The sequence below is a fragment of the Formica exsecta genome, unplaced genomic scaffold, assembly GCF_003651465.1.
Source record: "Formica exsecta isolate Colony F162 unplaced genomic scaffold, ASM365146v1 scaffold421, whole genome shotgun sequence".
Classification (NCBI taxonomy): domain Eukaryota; kingdom Metazoa; phylum Arthropoda; class Insecta; order Hymenoptera; family Formicidae; genus Formica; species Formica exsecta.
This window is the reverse complement of record NW_021851451.1, coordinates 905,775-914,237: the sequence shown is the minus strand read 5'-3', so window position 1 is coordinate 914,237 and position 8,463 is coordinate 905,775. Positions and strand designations below refer to the sequence as shown.

At 36.1% G+C, this 8,463-nt stretch overlaps 1 protein-coding gene across 4 annotated transcripts in view; it reads right to left on the bottom strand.

Moving 5' to 3' along the window:
- Window positions 1–8,463, bottom strand: part of LOC115240201 (broad-complex core protein) — a 70,891-nt gene that overhangs the window by 8,696 nt on the left and 53,732 nt on the right. The gene's annotated exons all lie outside the window — the stretch shown is intronic.

Here is an 8,463-nt window from a genome sequence, read left to right as displayed (position 1 = left end):
ATCGGAAGAATTTATAATCATTTGTCTCTCTTGTGACGATTGATGTTTTATAGCAAGTATATAAGTATAATGAATACCATCAACTCTCGAGTACCCCACGCTTAACCAATTTTACACACGTAATCAATACTCTCTGCAAAGTCTCGTTTTATCTCATTCTTCTTTTTCGCGATAAATCATAAGAGCGGTATTCTCGCGGCAATTTTAATCTTTTTACACACACACATGGCGTTTAAAGTTATTAAAAATTCCGACAAACTATATATTGAAAATTTTACGGTTTCAAAATTCATATTTCAAAATTTAACTTCAAAAAATTGTTCGAGGAAAAATAAATTTTACGAAAATATCTCTCTTGAATGGTCAGCGCGACTGATTGAAGTCAATTCTTTTCTTCACCATCGCTATCTACCTCTCGCTTCCACTTCCTCTTCTTCTATCCTTCTTCTACATAGATCACGCCCCGCGCATTAATCAATCCATTAAAAACGGGACTCGCGTCGTTAAAGAGGCAATTATGCGCGTTATGGCACGTCCTTGGAAACAAAAAGAGGGAGGGACTTGGAGATGTGGAAGAATCGACGGCGCGCTGTTTCTCTTCGTGGGGAACGAAGTAAGAACTTTCTTTGATGGCGACTCTCCTCTGGCCTTGTTCGGAATTCCGACTACTGCTAATTCGGTGAGAGGGATAGGACAAGAGATGCGCGCACGCACATGCGTGAAATAATTCGCGTACGCACGCATACACGCACGAGTGGACACGGCGAGCCGAAACGGCGTTCGCGCCACGTGTGAAGCCATATGTGAATGTATGCGTGTGTGTACGAGAGGGAATTGCGGGGAAGAGACGGATGCACATTACTTCACAGAATGCGAATTTGTGCGTTTAATTTCTCTTACGCGAGGGACTCTCGACCCTAATATTGTTAACGTGCATTTTGCAAGTCACTGCGCTTCTATAGTTCGAGAGAGTTGCGTTACACTTTGCGATTATCGCGTATGTGTGATACACGTACTTTCTGATGTGCGTTATAATAAAGCAGTTACGTACAGAACGATCATTTATCAAACATTCAACGAATGTAAATGCGTACCGCGTCTCGTGTGATAAATTTTATTGAATTGTCATATGGAATTATAATACACAATTTCGTGCCAACCTATACATTATCTAACGTATATTACGTGGCAATTTTTGTTGATCTGATCTTTCGCATTAATTACCATAATCCATGATTGTTTCAGAGAATAATTTTCCATAAATTGTTCAAAGTCCTCTAGCAACATATCTCTTTGCTGAAAATATAATCTTACTTGAAAGGATATCTTAAATAATATTACTTAGAGAAATAAATAATAAAAGGATGAAAGGGAGTGAAGGGGGTGGGAATAGATGGTATGGATATCGCTGGATGGAACGTAGGAACATGCCTATGGAACCGCACATTCGCGTATATATATCTTGTATCAGGAGGTAAAATGTATACAAGCTGGTGGTTGTGCCAACTTATATTATGAATATGCATGTACATTGTTCGACGGGTCTCAAATGTGTACACGAACTCTAACAAGACATGAGAGAAATGAGACGACGAGAGAGTAGGTACACTGAGCATTCTGGATGACATTTAAAGCATGCAACTCGAAGAAACTAAACAAATAAATGTAAACATAAACGTATAATAAATATGCGTGATTCTGGCGGGCTGCGCGCGGCGATTTTTTAAATCGATCTCCCCCTCGCCTCCTCTCCCTCCCGGTTTCTCGTATCTTGATGATCGACGAGATCTCGGGAATCTTCTCGGCCGCGTTCCCCCCCGATTTTAGCGAATTTGATTTTTCGCGATTTTTATATACATCTCTTCCTTCGTCCTTGCTCTTACTCACCGTTTCTTATGTATGCACGCGACAGAAATTTCTTGCAAGGTTCTTTTTCTTTCTCTCTCTATCTCTTTCTCTTTCTCTTTCTGTGAAGATACTATGAGTAGAAAGACGAATTTTGTTGGAGAGACAGAGATAAATGGAAAATCGCTATGTCAGGTGCTTCCTGATCGTCGAAACGAATCGTTCTTACTTCGTACTCCTCACGGCAGCGCGTCCCGATGAACGCGATCGATGCTAACGTTGTAAATGATTTTTAAATTCATTATTTGCGTTAATGATCGTCGATGCAATCGGTGGATAGAACTGCAATCTTTGTCGCAATTGCGCGCGAATGTGATTTACAAGGCCGAAATACAAAAGCAAAATACAGGAAATATGAAACAAATATAAACAATGTATCAATATGCAATTCTCATACTAAAAACACACGATTATTTTTTTACATACTTCATCTCTGAGTAATCAATGCATTCTCGCGAATGCATTCACCATGTTTTTTGAAAGATATTATTTAAATTATTGATTGTTTCTTTTATAAACATTTGAATGTTGATAGTATATTTTTTTATATTTTACTTCATTTGCTATACCTCTTTCTTGTTTAATAGTTGTTTATATCTCGACCTTATTCTTTTTTAAAAAATTACATCTCAAATTTAATCAATTCATATAAATGATATTCCACTATTTAAGCAAAAATGACACCGGATTGTCATTTTTTTCTGCAACGCAACATCACATATGTACAATCGGGGGCGCAATCTTGTATATAAATATATGTAATCAACTTTTACCATGATTAACACGTATATTAGCGCCGATGATGCTGGATTAAAATCACTTGTAGAAAATGTTGCTTGGTTGCGGCACACGGAATAGAAAGTTTGTTGATTTGTTTAATTTATCTTAGCTCGCGTCGTAGTTTAATGATATATCTGTTACAAAGATACACTAGCCAATAGCAGAATAACGGGATATGTCCGCGTAGGACATGTGTCAAATCATAACGCATCGATATCACTTACCTTCCGGCTGAAAAAAAAGAGAATCAATTTCGCTATTAAATACTGGCGACAAAACTTTCACATACGTTGAATAACTGGTGCAGTGTAACGTAAACATGACTTTTTTTATCTGTTTTTTTTTATCGAGGATGTGATAGGTGACTAGAAAAACAAGTGAAAACACACAAACGAGTTATTAAACCAAATAGAGTACATTTCTTATATTGTATATAAAAATGAAAATATATTAAAATGCATTTGATATTGCTTAAAAATAATAATAATAATAATGTGATAATATAATAATCATAGTAATCAATCGTATAAATTGTAATAATAAGAGAGTTGTAGTAACCGTATTGATCCAGATAGCAATAGCAGTAGCAATAGTAGCGGAAGTAGCGATAATGTGTAATAGTGATCATAGTGATAACGCGGCAGCGGTAATGACAGCACTCGAAACTCAGTAACGAAACTAATTATGATAATTCGTTGGTGACAACGAAAAGAAGGGATTCGATAATAATAACGATAATAGAGTGATCGTAGCAATAAGGATAGCAATAGTGATAATAAGGACAATTACGATGTTAAACGGTAATGTTCTTTCGCAAAGACTTTGTGTTTTTTACGCAAATGTTATGTGATCACGCGTGACGTTTTGTACCAAAACGGAATCATCTTTCAAAGATAGTAAAAATTTTTCTCAATTATTTTCAAAGTTTTTTTTTTCCGATATATATAAGCCGATATGTTTTGTATAGATTTGCGAGTTTTTATTGTGCAAAGCTTTCGGACAGTTGAAACTTCTTATACTCTGCATTGCTTCTGCGCGTTTATAGTCAGCGATTGCGTGCGGTTATTAAGAGGGAAAGCTATTTGTTCGATATCTATGTAGATATCTTAATGTAATCCTACCATGTAACGCAACAAACGGAATTAAAAACTTACTGTATTGTTAGAAAGCTGTCATGCGAAAAAAATTCTCGCCACATTCTATTTTCTTTTTTTTTGTTTTTTTTTCTTTTTAACAGCTGTATTTAATAAGGTGTCCTATCGCGCTTATTATTTAGTTTTATAGAAGTGTAACGGAACAATTTTCCATTATGGGGAAATAAATCTCATATGTATGTGCTTTGACGAGCAACCACGTAACCCTCGCATGCTCGTCATCAGAAAAAAAATTAGGATGAGAGAGAGAAAAAGCAAAGATAAAAAAAAAAAAAAAACTGGGATTGAGTCGAAAATGAGTATATGAGTATAAGCTTGTTTTTACGAGCGTCTCAATTGTTGTACTACACAGTCGACCTTAACATTATATCGATTATTACACCTATTGGTGGATATGTGCGCGTTCTTCTCCCTCGGCAAGAAGTAAAATAAAAAATATAAGAAAAGAAAGGAGTAAACGTAAGGAAATATTTTTTCTTTCGCATGGCTTATCCGATTTCCCGCGATTTCTGCAACGCGGTGATTTCTGCCAATCCTCCTGTCCGTATATCGCGCCTTCATTATATAAAAATTTATAAATTCTTTAACTTATCATTTAGGTACTTGTTTTAAGCAACGATTTGGTAACATCAGTCAAACAATTTTCACGCATCAGTCCAACGGATCAGTCCAAATTAATCGTCGATCCAATCGTGTCGCAGATAGCGGCGAAATAAACTACACGCGTGTATATATGTATATATATGTATAGTAAATATATATATAGATATATAATGGAACGTCTTTGTGGTGTATGATTTTCTCTATCGAGCGCAAATTAGGTCAGTCGGTTATTGCGCGGATTTATATAACGTACGCGTCTCCCTATATATGTATATATAATTTCCGATGCGATAAAAGGATCTCTCTCTCTCTCTCTCTCTCTCTCTCTTTCTCTCTCGCGAAGCTGCACGGCTTTCCGCGACACGTGCGAATCAACAAATATTTTCAGTCTTTCGTGCTCGGGAGCCTGGTATATTAGGCATCTAGCAGCAAAAATCAGAACGGCTCTCACCGCTTTTGCATTTCAAGAAGAGATCTCGTGTTCTGTCGCGCGTCATTTTCAAGCTAATCGCGAACGAAACTTCTTTATCACAAATCTAATATAAACGGACATGTGTTGCGTGAGTCTAGAAACTATACAAAAAAACTTGAAAAAATATTATAGTACTTAAATAATATTTCTATAATGCGATGATATATATATAGACGTTAATCGTTAATTAAAAAATTTACGAATCTCGCGATACTCTATTTTTTCACAAGATTGCTTTTTTGGAAGACCGATGAAAATACCTACATTATATTACTAACGATTGAAATATTTTTATAAAAACGAATAATATTTTCTTTAATATAATCGCGATATTTTATCAATTGCACAATATCCTTTTGTAAACCATAAAACACTTCGATAACGCGCGTTGCCGTTAATAATCTTTATAGTACAATACAATACATTACACAAATATTTTCATCTATCTTTACTTGAAAGCGATACGCAACCGAACACGATAATGAAGAATGACATTAAATAGCCTGTTTATACCAAACTAACAAGTCTTCGATATAACGTAAACCAGTGGTAATCTGTTGGCTGCACGATATCGCGTGTTACAGGAAAATAACACAAAAGCGAAGAATTAAACGAACAATAAACAAAGAAGACGCTCAAATAAATCTCTATTAATATATAAATTGTAGTTAAATATTCAGTCAAATTTACATTAATTTCATTAATAATTTATTATTCGTATAATATCGCACCGACCGCTGATCGGAGGACAAATATATGTATATATGTGTGCATGCACGTATACGTGTGTACATTTGTACGCGTAAGTAATATACGAACGTACACAGGCACGTCACAAGCACACACACATATAAATATATTGTGTATGTATATATATATATATAATATATATTCGCAATTATATTTGGCCATTTTTACAGTAGTCACAAATTCGTTTCTTCGAATAAATCTACTAATTTAAATATTATCAATATCAGTTCTTTCTTGTCCTGACCACTATAAAATTGTGTTCGTTATTCTCGTAATTTAAAGCTTCGTTCTTCTTCCTCATCCTCTCCATTCCCTCGATTTAACAATCTTTTTTTGCTTTTATTTTAAACTCCCCAACGCAATTCACTCTCCTTATTTAAATTACCTGTACTAATGCATTTTATGTCGCGCGTAATTTCATCCTTTTACTCGTCAAAAGAGCAAAGATGTTTTGAAAAACCTCAAATACGCAATACGTTGTTTTAAATATAAAAATTCAGTGTTTTCCGAACTACACTGTTATTAATTCAATTGTATAATCCGATACATTAAAAGAGATAAAAAATCGGAGAAGCAATTTCATGCATCAAATGAAATCCTTATCCACAACTTTCCTTTAATTGATTTAAAAAATTTACTGACAATATTACCTGTGTATATATGTATATGTACATGTTAACGATAATAATTGACCAATTACAATTTTGTAAAGTATGTACATTTACGTTAATATTCTAAAAGATATGAATTTGTATTATAATACGAAAGAGGCGGAAAATACGCGCGACGCAACGATGCACTCCACCACACAAAACATATTTTAAATATAAATTATCATAGCCTATCTATAAATGCATTTAACGTGCATGTATACTCGCGTCAGAAATTGCCTATACGAGCCGAAGTGTGTGTGAACGCATCGATATGCGATGTTCGTGCAACACGCGAGCATCAGTTCGTCACTCGGATCAAATTCGCGTGGCTGTTGTGTGTCTATTGGGGGGATTCGTGCACTTTTTGCAAAAAAATATATATGTATATATAGTCACGTATTCGTCTATCAACGTGCGCTGTTTCTCCGATCGCGATGCAATTGTCGAGTAACAATTCCCTTACACTTACACGATCGGTGAGAAGATTCCAAGATCCGGCGGGATACAAATCGATCGGGCGAATCGACGAAGAATGACACACGCACACATACATGCACACACAAACACACACACACACACACACACACACACACACACACACGCACGCACGCGCGTGTAGCGATATAGAGAAAAATATGGCATCTCTTCTCAATCGAATCAGCCGGTGGAAGAAACGCTAAACAGGATATAGACTTTATAGGGTGGCTAAAAAGTATATGCTTGTACAGACAGGAAACGCGATGAGGTTCATTTTCGATTTGAAATCGGCTCGCAAATTAGACCTCACGGTTGCGCAATTCAGTCATATACACGTTATTTATAATCCTACAGCTTCAGTTTAACTCATTCGCAATCATCACATTCCAATTCACGCTGCGGAGCCTTTAGTCGTATCACGATTTATTACGATTCAGCCTTAAATACAGTCTAACTTCGAGCTTACTCTCTCTAGTCGCGAATTAAATTTATTTATTAATCGTGGCTTTCGCTGGAATCTTGCGAGCCTCTCACGCGTCCGATACACTCTGGTAATAGCCTTCTGCCAACGCCAACGATTCGACATCGATTTTTAGTTCTACCCGATTTCCATTTCTATTTCGAATGAGTCTCAAGGAACCTATTTCATTAACGAGAATATAACACAGGCGTTAATTTCTCGTCTCACTTTAAACTGTACACCGGTTCAAGATAATCTTGTCTTTTTCATGCGATTCGATCCATTTCAATGACCGTCGCGAGTCGCAAGATATTTCGTATTCCAACGCGATATCGATTCACAGTATCTATACTATGTTACAATTTCGTCCAAGATTGCAATATCTTCATGAATTGCAATATCGATGTAATAATTGCGATCGCTGTTATCGTATCACTCCGACGTCTCGCATCAGCATTGTGGTGGACTCACATTCGCTCGCGATTGTGCTCTCGACATCTCTTATCGTATCTCAACTCGTGCGTTTACGTTCCACAAAAAAAAAAAAAAGAAAAAAAAAAGAAAAAAACCGTGAATCCAAAGCGCAATTTTTTATCGTCAAAAAAAAAAAATAGAAGATGTACATCTCTCTCTAAACCGAATCACACAAAAATCGTGCTTTAGGCCGATGCACATGCATTCGTGAATCCTAATTCTGGCTGTTTTTTGTTCGCGCAACACGAAATGGTGATGTCCCGGTCGTCATATAGGCGTCTTATCAAGTGTGAGCCACTATTAAAATATAGCGTTTGCGGTTATACGATGACAAGCATATGTATACGGCTGTCTATCTGTGAGTTATTTAGAATGCGAGTAATTAATCATCCAGATAATCCAGACTATGCAAAACTCCAAGAAAATATCATAAGAATATTTAAAAGATTCTATTATAATATTTGAAATCTTGTTCGGACCAAACGTTTTCTGGATTTTTGTGTTATTCAAGCGTTAATAGCGCGCATTCTTCATCATCTTCCCGTCCATTCGTCCTCAAACTGACAAAGTCGCATTTTCAAACCGCGCGATTCGATATGACACGATCTTTTACTCACAAAAAAGCCATAAAAAAAATGCGGTGCAACTTTTCGAGAGATTCGTTCGATGGAAGTCACTCTAAAGCGTCATAAAACACAAAATGGACGGGAAAGAATGTATATAGGATGAAATATT